The 16,031-nt window shown below is 41.3% G+C and overlaps 1 non-coding gene across 1 annotated transcript; it reads right to left on the bottom strand.

Annotated features, from left to right (window-relative positions):
- Positions 1 to 266: 266 nt before the first annotated feature.
- TRNAA-AGC lies at positions 267 to 338 on the bottom strand. The gene has a single exon. It is a non-coding gene; the product is annotated as a tRNA-Ala (tRNA).
- Positions 339 to 16,031: the final 15,693 nt, after the last annotated feature.

Genomic DNA, 16,031 nt, shown 5'->3' with positions numbered 1-16,031 from the left:
CTGCAAAGTAATAATACCCCAAAGGTTAATGAGCTTGTCAATTTGGCGACGCCATTGAAGTTTTGGAATCGGGAGCCGTCTTTGTCTTCCAGCTCCATCTTTTCCACCTTTTGCTTGGGCAGCCCACATGAGTCGTGTCAAGGCTGAGGAGTAGAAACGGAACAGCACTAATATTAATGGCGAAACCTTTGTGAAATAGGTTTGCTTTCTGTTTAACAAGGAAAAGAAAGTAAAGCAATGAAAAAGAATTTAAACACAAAAGCAACTGGAGGTGCCGGGGATTGAACCCGGGGCCTCGTGCATGCTAAGCACGCGCTCTACCACTGAGCTACACCCCCTTATTGAAAGGCTTCTCTCGAGAATATATTCAAGACAGAATCTGACCATTTTGCTACGTTTCAGAACAATTAGTTGTAAGAAGCCAAAGTCTACTTTATTTAGCTATTTCTTATATCTTAAATTTAGGTTTTGTGTCCCTGTTTGCTGACAGCTGAGCAAACCGCATTCTACACCAAAGACCTCTATTGATGGTCCTGGGAATTTTCTGCTCGTCCGTCCGGAGTCACTTCCCGGCCACCACTAGAAGAACCAGGGATGAAACATTTTCTCCCGAGTCTTGACTGTCTCCTTTCTTTCTCCGCTGCTTTAAAGGGCTACGAGAAAGTCACAAAGTACAAAGCGAGGCATTTAGAGACCATATTAGATGCAGGTGGCGAGGGAAGACAGGTGGACAAAAGCAGACAGGTTCGTGTCGGTGCAGCCACTGCTTTGGACCCGAGCGTCCGTCCCGCCGGCGGCCGGGGTCCAAAGCGAGGCGCGGACTTGGCGCCCAGCGAGGCGTTGACTTGGGCGCTAGGAAGAGGAGCACGCGCCAGATAGCGCCCCCTTTCGGGCAGAATCTGCTCTTGGTCCGGTCCCGATTCGGCAGAAAAAGATACGAGGGCGGTATACATTCAACACGAGCATGAACGATTCATCAAGCCCTCCATGTGCCGGGTCTGGCTCACTAATCTCATCCTCTGAGCTCTGGACTTCTGCCTCCCAGCCCAACGAACCCACAGGATCTCAGCCAATATTTGGAGAGTAGCTTACACCGGCAGAAAGACAAGATAAGGGGATGTGATGAATAATAGAATTATCCAATCCTATTATCAGCCCAACTGAGATTAAAGGGACGTCAATCACACTTGAATACTTTATAAAAAATAAAAAAGTTTGCAAAGGGTCGCATACAAGAAGAATAAAGTGGGTTTTTTCATAAAAATGTGCATTCAGGGGCACTACCGGAAATAATCAAGGAACGGGGAAGACTGTGGTGAGAGAGTTTGGGTCCAGTATTCTTTTGTAGTACCACATTCTTTTGTAGTACCTGTGAAACATACATGAAAATGGACCACAGAAGAAAACCTCCGTAAGTTCCAAAGCATATTAATCACACAAACATCATTCTCTGACCATCATGCAATAAAACTAGAAATTGATAAAATAAAAAATAAAAGTCCCTTCTACCTTCATGAAAATGTTAAAGCATGCTATAATACAACTCGAGTCAAGAAGGAAATACAAATTTTAATTACACAATTTTTTGAAAAGGACAAAAGTGCAAATGTGACATAGAATCTGTGAGATAGAGCTAAAGCATTTATCAGAAGGAAATTTATTCCCTCACATACCTATATCGATAACAACGAAAAACAACAAATGAATCAAACACAGCTCAAGATGCTATTAAATGAACAACAAAATAAAACAAAAGCATGAGGAAGGAAGGGTTATAGGACAAATTCAGAGAATGAGTTAGAAACAAAGTAGAACTAATAAAGATAAAAGTTGGATATTTGAAAGTCAACAAAATAGACAAACCTCTAGCCAACAAAGAGAAAATAAATGCAAATACACAAAATTAGAACTAACTGAAGGAAAAATCATCAACACAGAAGACCTTTTTTGAAATCATCAGAGATAATATAACACAACTAGCAAATAACTGGCAAACATGGTGGATTTTGTAGATAAATGTAGCATACTCAAATTAAGCCTTGTAGAGACAGAAAGTCTAAATAGACCAGTTAAGAAAAATAGTTTAACAGGCATACTCAATAAAAAGGGCACCAAGCTCAAATACTTTCATAAAGAAATTCTACCAAACTGTCAAATATCAAAAAATCATCATGCTACTTAAATTATTTGAAGCATTAAGAAACAGCATTTTATAAAGTTAGTATCATTGATCACAAACATTTCAGTTTGCACTAAAAATGCAAACTACAGGTCAATTTCACATATGAAATATATGAAATGTAATGCCTAAATCTTAAATAAAATTAATAGCAAACAGAATCTAACAGCACATTCAAAACAATAATACAGGATGTCCAAGTGGGGTTTATTCCAGGCATGTAAAGATCACTCATTATTAAGAAAGATATTAATATAATCCATTGTAATTGGAACTGGAGGTCATTATGTTAAGTAAAGTAAGTGAGAAACAGAAAGACAAATTTCACATCTTTTCAGTCATATGTGGGAGTTAAAAATGTTGATCTCATGGAGGTAGAGAGTAGAATCATAGACACCAGGGTCAGGCAAGGGTGTGTGCGTTGGAGCTGCGTAGAAAGAGAGGTTGGTCAATGGGTACAAACATAATTAGATAGAAGGTATAGGTTCTTTTTTTTTTTTTTTTTTTGAGTTGGAGTCTGGCTCTCTTGCCCAGGCTGGAGTGCAGTGGCACCATCCCAGCTCACTGCAACCTCTACCTCCCAGGTTCAAGTGATTCTTCTGCCTCAGCCTCCGGAGTAGCTGGGATTAGAGGTGCCTGCCACCACAGCCAGCCGCTAATGTTGATAGTGGAGTAGGGTGACTGTAGTTAGCAACAATGTATTATATATTTCAAAGTAGCTAGAAGAGAGAACTTGAAACCAACACACAGAAATGATAAATACTCAAAGTGATGGATACCCCAAATACACTGACTTTACTTATAATAAGTGAAATACATACTAAATTAGATTGGATAGCATACTTTGTTGTCAAGGTTGCCAAGAAATAGGCTTTTCATAGAGTACTGGTGGGAAGGGAAAATGGTATAATTCCAAGGGCAGAAAATTTGCAGTATCTAGAAAAAGGGTATAATTATTTACCCTTTAACCCACAAATTCACTTCTACAAAGCTATCCCTAATATATACTATCAAAATTAAAAGGGCCAGGCACAGTGGCTTACTCCTGTAATCTCAACCCTTTGGAAGGCTGAGGCTGGCAAATCACTTGAGGCCAAAAGTTTGAGGCCAGCCTGGCCAACATGGTGAAACCCTGTCTCTACTAAAAATACAAAAAGTAGTCAGGTGTGATGGCGGGCGCTTGTAATTTCAGCTCCTCAAGAGGCTGAGGCAGGAGAATTGCTTGAATCCAGGAGGCAGAGGGTGCAGTAAGCCAGTATCACACCACAGCACTCCAGCCTGGGTGACAGAGCAAGACTCCATCTCAAATAATAAATAAATAAATAAATAAGAAGAAAATAGATGCATGACTATTCATCACAACTCTATTTGTAAAGCAAAAGAAGGAAACAATCCAGGCCAGGCACGGTGGCTCACGCCTGTAGTCCCAGCACTTTGGAAGGCTGAGGCGGGTGGATCACAAGGTCAGGAGATCGAGACCATCCTGGCTAACACGATGAAAAATCCCGTCTCTACTAAAAATACAAAAAATTAGCTCGGCGTGGTGGCGGGTGCCTGCAGTCCCAGCTATTCAGGAGGCTGAGGCAGGAGAATCGCTTGAACCTGGGAGGGGAAGGTTGCGGTGAGCCAAGATCACTTCACTGCGCTCTAGCCTGGGAGACAGAGCGAGACTCCGTCTCAAAAAAAAAAAAAAAAAAAGAAGGAAACAGTCCAAATGCCAAATGTCTGACAAAAGGGTCAATATGAGAAAACTATGGTACATCAATATAATGTCACTGTAAAAAGGAATACAGGGCCGGGTGCGGTGGCTCCCGCCTGTAATCCCAGCACTTTGGGAGGCCGAAACGGGCGGATCACGAGGTCAGGAGATCGAGACCATCCTGGCCAACACAGTGAAACCCCGTCTCTACTAAATATACAAAAAATTAGCCGGGCCTGGTGGCAGGCGCCTGTAGTCCCAGCTACTTGGGAGGCTGAGGCAGGAGAATGGCATAAACCCAGGAGGCGGAGCTTGCAGTGAGCTGAGATCCGGCCACTGCTCTCCAGCCTGGGTGACACAGCCAGACCCCATCTCAAAAAAAAAAAAAAAAAAAAAATGATCAGCTTCAATCTCCCCTTCCCCTATGAAGAAGGGCGTATATGCATGTGAACTTCACTGGCACACTGGGCAATCACTCTCCTACAATTACCCCATGCTTATGTATGTTAAATAAATGCTGTGTGTCTTTTTCTTTTATTAATCTGCCTTTGTCACTTCATTTTCAGCAAATTTCAGTGGGCAGAGAAGAAGCTTTTCTTCCATCCTTAGATAGTTAATACTCTACCTTGAGCGTGGCACACAGAGAATACTGAGGTGCTAATAGCTCCTACTGCAGCATGTGAGGCAGTGGCTTCAAAACAGGAAATACAAGCCAAGAGGATTTCAGACTACTGCACTCCATCCACTGAGTGTTTAGCATCTAGAACATTTCTTTCACAAAGAGAAGCATGCAATTGTTCCCACCTCTAGCTCCAGAGTCCTAGCTCTGAGATTTTTCCTATAGAAATAAGTGAGCCAGCCAGGCATGGTGGCTCATGCCTATAATCCCAGCACTTTGGGAGGCCAAGATGGGCAGATCACCTGAGGTCATGAGTTTGAGACCAGCCTGGCCAACATGGCGAAAACCCATCTCTACTAAAAATACAAAAAAAAAAAAAAAAAAAAAGCTGTGTGTGTGCCTGTAATCCCAGCTACTATGGAGGCTGAGGCAGGAGAATCGCTTGAACCCAGGAGGTGGAGGTTGCAGTGAGCTGAGATTGCACCACTACACCCCAGCCTGGGCGACAGAGCAAGACTCCATCCAAAAAAAGAAAAAAAAGAAGAAGTGAGCCAAAAAGTAGATAGCTTCCAATCCTTCCCAAAATAACTGATTTAATCTGTAACAGAGAATAGAAAAGTTGAAAGCTAAGGGCATTCTCAAGAATGGTGGAGATTCTGATGAAAGGTAATTGGGAGGAAATTTGTGAATCTAAGAAAGATGGATCTTAAACTGTAGTCTGGCTATTATGCAGGAGAGCATCAGGAGATAAGATAGTTAGGAGGAACCCTTTTGGGGTCAGGACAAATATCAAATACTTACATCAGAAACTATTCCATTTAAGGAGCTGCATTTTGATTGGATTGGTTCATAGAGGAATTTATACCTCAGGGCATTGTTGAAAACAATGCAACAACTGGTCAGCAATAAGTGAAACATAACAGTAGGGTGTGGTCAGAAAAAGAGTGAAAAAGAACACTGCCAGCACCACTGTCATCCCGGGGTGACTGGGGGCATACCGAAAACTGCATCACCACGAAGGGTAATATCAGAGGATTAGCACTCCTGGGAGTGAAATATCCAGGGATACACAATACTCCATGTTAATAAAATGAAGGGCAATAATCACATGATCATCTCAACTGACATAGAGAAAGCATTCAACAAAATTCAACACATTTTCATGAAAAAAGCACTCAGCAAGCTAGGAATAGAATGAAACTACCTCAACTTAATAAAAGCCATATATGAAAAGCCCACAGGTAATATATTCAGTGGCCTTAAGCTTTTCCTCTAAGATCTAGAACAAGGCAAGGAGGCTTACTCTCACCACTACTGTTCAGCATAGCACTAGAAGTCCTACTCAGAGCAATCAGACAAGAAAAAGAGCCCCATTGCGGTGACTACCGCCTGTAATTCCAGCACTTCGGGAGGCCGAGAGGGTGCACTGCTTAAGCCCAAGTGTTCAAGATCAGCCTAGGCAACATGGTGAAACCCCATCACCACAAAAAACTAGCCAGACACGATGGCATACACCTGTAATCCCAGCTACTTGGGAGGCTGAGGCAAGGTTCACTTGAACCCGGGAAGCGGAGGTTGCAGTGAGCTGAGATCACACCATTGCACTTCAGCATGGGCGACAGAGCCAGACCTCGTCTTGTAAGAAAAGAAAAGGAAGAAGAAAAAAAAAGAAACAAAAGTCATCCAAACTGGAAAAGAATACTAAAATTATCTGTTTACAGATGACATGATCATATCACACAAAAAAGCTATTATAACTAATAAACAACTTTAGGAAAGTAGCAAGGTATAAAATGAACACACAAAAATCAGTTGCATTTCTACAAACTACAATGACCAACCTGAAAAGAAAATTAAGAAAACAATCCCATTTACTATAGCACCAAAAAGAATAAAATATTTAGCCATAAACTGAACCAAGGAGGTAAAAGACTCGTACAGGAAAAACTACAAAACATTGCTAAAAGAAATCAGGGAAGATACAAATAAATGGAAAGGCATCCTGTGCTTGTGGAGTGGAAGACTTTAATACTGTGAATACGTACCTATTATCCAACGTGATCCACAGATTCAATGGAATTCTTGTCAAAAACTCAATGGCATTTTTTGCAGAAATAGCAAAAAACCATCCTAAGACTCATGGAATCTCCAGGGAACCCAAATAGCCAAAACAATCTTGAAAAAGAAGAACAAAGTTGTAGAACTTACTCTTCCTGATTTTGAACCATACTACAAAGCAATGTTAATTAAGATGGTTGTAGGGGCCATGTGCGGTGGCTCATGCCTGTAATCCCAGCACTTTGGGAGGCTGAGGCGGGTGGATCTCTAGGTCAGGAGTTCGAGGCCAGCCTGGCCAGCATAGTAAAACCCTCTCTCTACTAAAAATATAAAAGATTAGTTGGGCATGGTGGTGTGCGCCTATAGTCCCAGCTATGGCAGGAGGGTGAGGCAGGAGAATTGCTTGAACCCGGCAGATAGAGGTTGCAGTGAGCTGAGATTGTGCCACTGCACTCCAGCGACAGAGCGAGACTCCGTCTCAAAAAAAAAAAAAAAGATGGTTGTAGTACTGACATAAAGACAGGTATATAGACTCATGGAACAGAGAGCCCAGAAATAAATCCTTGCATATATGGATGAATAATTTTGACAATGATGCCAAGAACTACACAATGGAGAAAGGACAGATCCTTCAACAAACAGTATTGGAAAAAGTGGATATCTACATGCAAAAGAAAGAAGTGGACCTTATCTCTATACATATGCAAAAAAATTAATTCAGAATGGGTTAAAGACCTAAACACAAGACCAAAAACTACAACTCCTAGAAGAAAACATAGAGGAAAAACTTCAGGATATTGGATTTGACAGTGATTTCTTGGAGAGTCCACCAAGAACACAGACAACAAAAGCAAAAATAGACAAATGGGCCCACGCCAAACTTAAAAACTTCTGCACATCAAAGGAAACAATCAAAAAAGTGAAAACACAACTTATAGAAGAGGAGGAAAAAGTTTGCAACTGATAAAGGGTTAATATCCACCATATATAAGGAACTTCTATAACTCAACAACAAAAAACTAATATCCTGATTTTAAAATGGGCAACAGACTTTAATAAACATTTCTTGAAAAAGATACACAAATAACCAATAAGCATATGAAAAAATGCTCAACATGACTAATCATTAAAGAAATAGAAGTCAAAATCACAATGACATATAACCTCACATATGTTAGGATGGTCCTGTGAAAAGAACAGAAAATAACAAGTGTTGGAGAGGATATGCAGAAATTGGAACTGTGTGCACTGTTGGTGGGAATGTAAAGTGGTGCAGCCATTATGAAAAACAGTGTGGAGTTCGTGGTCTATATACATATATATACATGTATATATACAAGTTATATGTTTTCATCCACGGTTACTGGTTCATAACTTCCATCTCCCTTGTTACAGTCTTTTGTTATAATGTTGTGTGTGTTAGGTCTCGGGGCAGGCCTCAAGGAACAGAATCTCCTGCCTTCCTTTCACCTGCTCCAAGGCAGAACTCTAATATTACCCCATCTTTTTCATTATGGGCCTTAAGACCCTCCCCTGGGAGGCTCCAGCCTCATACCCTGGAGGAAGGAATGCTTCCATAAAAACCCAAGAGGACTGCTTTCGAAGGCCTCCAGATAGCTGAACCCATGGAGGTTCCTGGAGGGTGGCATGCCCAGAGAGGGCATGGAAGCCCCATACCCCTTCCACCATACCTTGCCCTTCACGTCTATTCATCTGTGTCCTTTATAATATCCTTTATAATAAACTGGTAAATGTAAATGTTTCCCTGAGTTTTATGAGCCACTCCAGCAAATTAATTGAACCCAAAGAGGAGGTTGTAGGAACCCCAACTTGAAACCAGTCAGTCAAGAAGTCCCAGAGACCCGGACTTGCAACTGGTATCTGAGGCTATAGGGGGAAGTCTTGGGGACTGAGCTCCCAATCTGCAGGAACTGAAATTACCTTCAGGTAGATAGTGTCAGAACTGAATTGGAGGACACCTAGCTGGTGTCTGCTGCTTGATGTGTGGGGAAAAACCTTCACACATTTAGCCACAGTAGTCTTCTATATTGGTGATTATTGTGGTGTGAGACTAGAGGAAAATGGTTGGTGAGAGTTTTCCCAACACAAAATTAAAATTATGATTCTCATATAATCTAGCAATCCTACTTTTGGGGGCGTTTCAAAAGAATTCAAAAGAATTCGAAGTAGGATCCTAAAGAGATATTTGCAGCATTATTCACACTAGCCAAGAGGTAAAAGCAAAACAAATGTCAATTGACAGATGAATGGATATACAAAATGTGGTATAGACATACAATGGAATATTATGTAGCCTTAAAAAAGAAGGAAATCCTATCACATACTACAATAATAGATAAATCTTGAGGACATTATGGTAAGTGAAGTAAGCCAGTCACAAAAGAACAGGCACTGTATGATTGCACTAATATGAAGTATCTAATTTGGGCAAAATTACAGAAACAAAAGGTAGAAAGGTTGTTGCCAAGGACTGGCTGGAAGGGAGAGGAGAATTCATGTTTGTTGGGCATAGAGTTTCAGTGTTGAAAGATGAAAATGTTTCAGAGATCTGTTGCATAACAATGTGAATATACTTAATTATGGGGCGCGGTGGCTCACACATGTAATCCCAGCATTTTGGGAGACCGAGGTGTGTGGATCACAAGGTCAGGAGTTTGAGACCAGCCTGGCCAACATGGTGAAACTCTGTCTCTACTAAAAACACAAAAATTAGCTGGGCGTGGGGGCACATGCCTGTAGTCCCAACTACTGGGGAAGCTGAGGCAGAAGAATCATTTGAACCCGGGAGTCAGAGGTTGCAGTGATCTGAGATTGTGCCACTGCACTCCAGCCTGGGGGACAGAGTGAGACTCCATCTTAAAAAAAAAAAAAGAAATCCCCTGTTAGAAGAGAATAAAATAGAGTGGAAACAAGACGACCAAATAGGAACAGCTCTAGTCTGCAGTTCCCAATGTAATTGATGCAAAAGACGGGTGATTTCTGCATTTCCAACCGAGGTAACTGGTTCCTCTCACTGGGACTGGTTGGATAATGCGTATAGCCCATGGAGGGTGAGCTGAAGCAGGGCAGGGCATTGCCTCACCCAGGAAGTGCAAGAGGTCAGTAGATTTCCCTTTCCTAGCCGAGGGAAGCTGTGACAGGCTGTACCTGGAAAATTGGAACACTCCTGCTCTAATACTGCACTTTTCCAGTGGTCTTAGCAAATGGCACACCAGGAGATTATACCCCGAGCCTGGCTTGAAGGGTCCCATGCCCATGGAGTCTTGCTCACTGCTAGTGCAGCAGTCCAAGATCAAACAGCAGGTGGCAGCCTGACTGGGGGAGGGGGCACCATTGCTGAAGCTTGAGTAGGTAAACAAAGTGGCTGGGAAGCTCAAACTGGGTGGAGCCCACCACAGCTCAAGGAGGTCTGCCTGCCTTTGTAGACTCCACCTCTGGGGGCAGGGCATAGCTGAACAAAAGGCAGCAGAAACTTCTGCAGACTTAAGCGTCCCTGTCTGACAGCTCTGAAGAGAGCAGTGGTTCTCTCAGCACAGAGTTTGAGCTCTGAGAACGGACAGACTGCCTCCTCAAGTGGGTCCCTGACTCCATGTAACCTACCTGGGAGACACCTCCCAGTAGGGGCCGACTGACACCTCATAAAGCGAGGTGCCCATCTAAGACGAAGCTTTCAGAGGAAGGATCAGGCAGCAATATTTGCTGTTCTGCATATTTGCTGTTCTGCAGCCTCCAGTGGTGATACCTAGGCAAATAGGATCTGGAGTAGACTTCCAGCAAACTCCAACAGACCTGCAGCTGAGGGACCTGACTGTTGGAAGGAAAACTAACAAACAGAAAAGAATAGCATCAACATCAACAAAAAGGACATCCACACCAAAACCCTATCTGTAGGTCACCATCATTGAAGACTAAAGGTAGATAAAACCACAAAGATGGAAGAAACCAGAGCAGAAAAGCTGAGAATTCTAAATACTTGAGCACCTCTTCTCCTCCAAAGGATCGCAGCTCGTCACCAACAAGGAAACAAAGCTGGACAGAGAATGAATTTGACGAATTGACAAAAGTAGGCTTCAGAAGGTCAGTAATAACAAACTCATCCGAGCTAAAGGAGGACGTTTGAACCCATCATAAGGAAGCTAAAAACCTTGAAAAAGATTAGACAAATGGCTAACTAGAATAAACAGTGTAGAGAAGACCTCAAAGGACCTGAAGGAGCTGAAAATCATGGCACAAGAACTACGTGATGCATGTACAAGCTTCAGTAGCTGATTCGACAAGTGGAAGAAAGGGTATCAGTGATTGAAGATCAAATGAATGAAATAAAGTGAGAAGAGAATTTAGAGTAAAAAGAAATGAACAAAGCCTCCAAGAAATATGGAACTATGTGAAAAGACCAAATCTTCATTTGATTGGCGTACCTGAAAGTGACGGGGAGAATGGAACCAAGTTGGAAAACACTCTGCAGGATATTATCCAGGAGAACATCCCCAACCTAGTAAGGCAGGCCAACATTCAAATTCAGGAAATACAGAGAACACCACAAAGATACTCCTCGAGAAGAGCAGTCCCAAGACACATAATTGTCAGATTCACCAAGGTTGAAATGAAGGAAAAAATGTTAAGGGCAGCCAGAGAGAAAGGTGGGGTTACCCACAAAGGGAAGTCTATCAGACTAACTGTGAATCTCTCAGCAGAAACTTTGCAAACCAGAAGAGAATGGGGGCCAATATTCAACATTCTTAAAGAAAAGAATTTTCAATCCAGAATTTCATATCTAGCCAAACTAAGCTTCATAAGTGAAGGAGAAATAAAATCCTTTACAGACAAGCAAATGCTGAGAGGTTTTGTCACCACCATGCCTGCCTTACAAGAGCTCCTAAAGGAAGCACTAAACATAGAAAGGAACAACCGGTACCAGCCATTGCAAAAACATGCCAAATTGTAAAGACCATTGATGCTAGGAAGAAACTGCATCAACTAACAGGCAAAATAACCAGCTAACATCATGACAGGATCAAATTCACACATAACAATATTAACCTTAAATGTAAATTGGCTAAATGCCCCAATTAAAAGACACAGACTGGCAAATCGGATAAAGAGTCAAGACCACCAGTGTGCTGCATTCAGGAGACCCATCTCACATGCAGAGACACACACAGGCTCAAAATAAAGGGATGGAGGAAGATCTACCAAGCAAATGTAAAGCAAAAAGAGGCAGGGGTTGCAATCCTAGTCTCTGATAAAACAGACTTTAAACAAACAAAGAGCAAAAGAGACAAAGAAGAACATTACATAATGGTAAAGGGATCAATTCAATAAGAAGAGCTAACTATTCTAAATATATATGCACCCAATACAGGAGCACCCAGAATCATAAAGCAAGTCCTTAGAGACATACAAAGAGAATTAGACTCCCACACAATAATAATGGGAGACTTTAACACCCCACTGTCAATATTAGACAGATCAATGAGACAGAACATTAACAACGATATCCAGGACTTGAACTCAGCACTGGACCAAGCAGACCTAATAGACATCTACAGAACTCTCCACCTCAAATCAACAGAATATACATTCTTCTCAGCACCACATAGCACTTATTCCAAAATTGACCACAAAGTTAGAAGTAAAGCACTCCTCAGCAAATGTAAAAGAACAGAAATCAAAACAAACTTGTCTCTCAGACCACAGAGCAATCAAATTAGAACTCAGGATTAAGAAACTCATTTGAAACTGCACAACTACATGGAAACAGAACAACTTGCTCCTGAATGACTACTGGGTAAATAACAAAATGAAGACAGAAATGAAGATGTTCTTTGAAACCAATGAGAACAAAGACACAACGTACCAGAATCTCTGGGACACATTTAAAGCAGTGTGTAGAGGGAAATCTATGGCACTAAATGCCCATAAGAGAAAGGAGGAAAGATCTAAAATGGACACCCTAACATCACAATTAAAAGAACTAGAGAAGCAAGAGCAAACACATTCAAAAGCTAGCAGAAGGCAAGAAATAACTAAGATCAGAGCAGAAGTGAAGGAGATAGAAACATAAAAACCTTTCAAAAAAATCAATGAATCCACGAGCTGATTTTTTGAAAAGAAAACAAAATTGACCACTAGCAAGACAAATAAAGAAGAAAAGAGAGAAGAATCAAATAGATGCAATGAGAAATGATAAAGGGGATATCACCACCGACCCCACAGAAATACAAACTACCATCAGAGAATACTATAAACACCTCTATGCAAATAAACTAGAAAATCTAGAAGAAATGGATAAATTCCTGGACACAGACAGCCTCCTAAGACTAAATCAGGAAGAAGTTAAATCCCTGAATAGACCAGTAACAGGCTCTGAAATTGGGGCAATAGCCTACCACCAAAAAAAATGTCCAGGACCAGATTAATTCACAGCCGAATTCTACCGGAGGTACAAAGAGGAGCTGGTCCGATTCCTTCTGAAACTATTCCAAACAATAGAAAAAGAGGGACTCATCCCTAACTCATTTTATGAGGCCAGCATCATCCTGATACCAAAGTCTGGCAGAGACATGACAAAAAAAAGAGAATTTTAGACCAATATCCCTGATGAATATCGATGCAAAAATCCTCAATAAAATACTGGCAAACTGAATCCAGCAGCATATCAAAAAACTTATCCACCAAGATCAAGCTGGCTTCATCCCTGGGATGCAAGGCTTGTTCAACATACATAAATCAGTAAATGTAATCCATCACATAAACGGAACCAAAGACAAAAACCACGTGATTATCTCAATAGATGCAGAAAAGGCCTTCAACAAAATTCAGCATCACTTCATGCTAAAAACTCTCAATAAACTAGGTATTGATGGGACGTATCTCAAAATAATAAGAGCTATTTATGACAAACCCACAGTCAGTATCATACTGAATGGGCAAAACCTGGAAGCATTCCCTTTGAAAAGTGGCACAAGACAAGGATGCCCTCTCTCATTACTCCTGTTCAACATAGTGTTGGAAGTTCTGGCCAGGGCAATCAGGCAGGAGAAAGAAATAAAGAGTATTCAATTAGGAAAAGAGGAAGTCAAATTGTCCCTGTTTGCAGATGACATGATTGTATATTTAGAAAACCCCATTGTCTCAGTCCACAATCTCCTTAAGCTGATAAGCAACTTCAGCAAAGTCTCAGGATACAAAATCAATGTGCAAAAATCACAAGCATTCCTATACACCAATAACAGATAAACAGAGCCAAATCATGAGTGAACTCCCATTCACAATTGCTACAAAGAGAACAAAATACCTAGGAATCCAACTTTCAAGGGATGTGAAGGACCTCTTCAAGGAAGACTACAAACCACTGCTCAACAAAATAAAAGAGGACACAAACAAATGGAAGAACATTCCATGCTCATGGATAGGAAGAATCAATATCGTGAAAATGGCCATACTGCCCAAGGTAATTTATAGATTCAGTGCCATCCCAACCAAGCTACCAATAACTTTCTTCACAGAATTGGAAAAGACTAAAGTTCATATGGAACCAAAAAAGAGCCTGCATTGCCAAGACAATCCTAAGAAAAAAGAAGAAAGCTGGAGGCATCATGCTACCTGACTTCAAACTATACTACATGGCTACAGTAACCAAAACAGCATGGTACTGGTACCAAAACAGAGATATAGACCAATGGAACAGAACAGAGCCCTCAGAAATAACACCACACATCTACAACCATCTGATCTTTGACAAACCTGAGAAAAACAAGAAATGGGGAAAGGATTCCCTATTTAATAAATGGTGCTGGGAAAACTGGCTGGCCATATGTAGAAAGCCGAAACTGGATCCCTTCCTTACACCTTATAAAAAAATTAATTCAAGATGGATTAAAGACTTAAATGTTAGACCTAAAACCATAAAAACCCTAGAAGAAAACCTAGACAGTAGCATTCAGGACATAGGCACGGACAAGGACTTCATGACTAAAACACCAAAAGCAATGGCAACAAAAGGCAAAATAGACAAATGGGATCCAATTAAACTAAAGAGCTTCTGCATAGCAAAAGAAACCACCATCAGAGCGAACAGGCAACCCACCGAATGGAAAAAAAGTTTTGCAATCTACCCATCTGACAAAGGGCTAATATCCAGAATCTACAAAGAACTTAAATAAATTTACAATAAAAAATCAAACAACCCCATCAAAAAGTGGGCAAAGTATATGAACAGACACATCTCAAAAGAAGACATTTATGCAGCCAACAGACACATGAAAAAATGCTCATAATCACTGGTAATCAGAGAAATGCAAATCAAAACCACAATGAGATACCATCTCACACCAGTTAGAATGGCAATCATTAAAAAGTCAGGAAACAACAGGTGCTGGAGAGGATGTGGAGAAATACGAATGCTTTTACACCATTGTTGGGACTGTAAACTAGTTCAGCCATTGTGGAAGACAGTGTGATGATTCCTCAAGGATCTAGAACTAGAAATACCATTTGACTCAGCAGTCCCATTACTGGGTATATACCCAAAGGATTATAAATCATGCTACTATAAAGACACATTCACACGTATGTTTATTGCGGCACTATTCACAACAGTAAAGACTTGGAACCAACCCAAATGTCCATCAATGATAGACTGGATTAGGAAAATGTAGCACATACACACCATGGAATACTATGCAGTCATAAAAAAGGGATGAGTTCATGTCCTTTTTGGGGACATGGATGAAGCTGGAAGCCATCATTCTGAACGAACTATAACAAGGACAGAAAACCAAATACCGCATGTTCTCACTCATGGGGGGAATTGAACAATGAGAACACTTGGACACAGGGCGGGGAACATCACACACCAGGGCCTGTCGTCGGGTGGGTTAGCGGGGAGGGATGGCATTAGGAGTAACACCTAATGTAAATGACGAGTTAATTATGCAGGACACCAACATGGCATATGTATGCACATGTAACGAACCTACACATTGTGCACATGTACCCTAGAACTTAAAGTATAAAAAAAAAAGAAGAGAATAAAATATTTTCCCCCTTAGACCTGAGCCCTGATAGTAGTTATTTATAGTTCTGAAGTTCTGACCCCCTACTATAGCTTCTTACTTTTTGACAATTATCCTTTTTTTTTTTTTTTTTTCTTTTTTGAGATAGAGGCTCACTGTGTCACCCAGGCTGGATTGCAATAGCGCAATCTCAGCTCACTGCAACCTTCACCTCCCAGGTCCCAGTGATTCTCCTGCCTCAGCCTCCCAAGTAGCTGCGATTACAGGTGCCTGTCGCTACACCTGGCTAATTTTTTGTATTTTTAGTAGAGACGGAGTTTTGCCATGTTGGCCAGGCTGGTCTCAAACTCCTGACCTCAAGTGATCCACCCACCTCGGCCTCCCAAAGTGCTGGGATTACAGGCATGAACCACCATGCCCAGCCAATTGTCCTTTTTC

Source organism: Piliocolobus tephrosceles, chromosome 5 (genome assembly GCF_002776525.5).
Source record: "Piliocolobus tephrosceles isolate RC106 chromosome 5, ASM277652v3, whole genome shotgun sequence".
NCBI lineage: Eukaryota > Metazoa > Chordata > Mammalia > Primates > Cercopithecidae > Piliocolobus > Piliocolobus tephrosceles.
The sequence above is the reverse complement of the archived record's forward strand: the minus strand, read 5'-3'. Positions and strand labels throughout refer to the sequence as shown.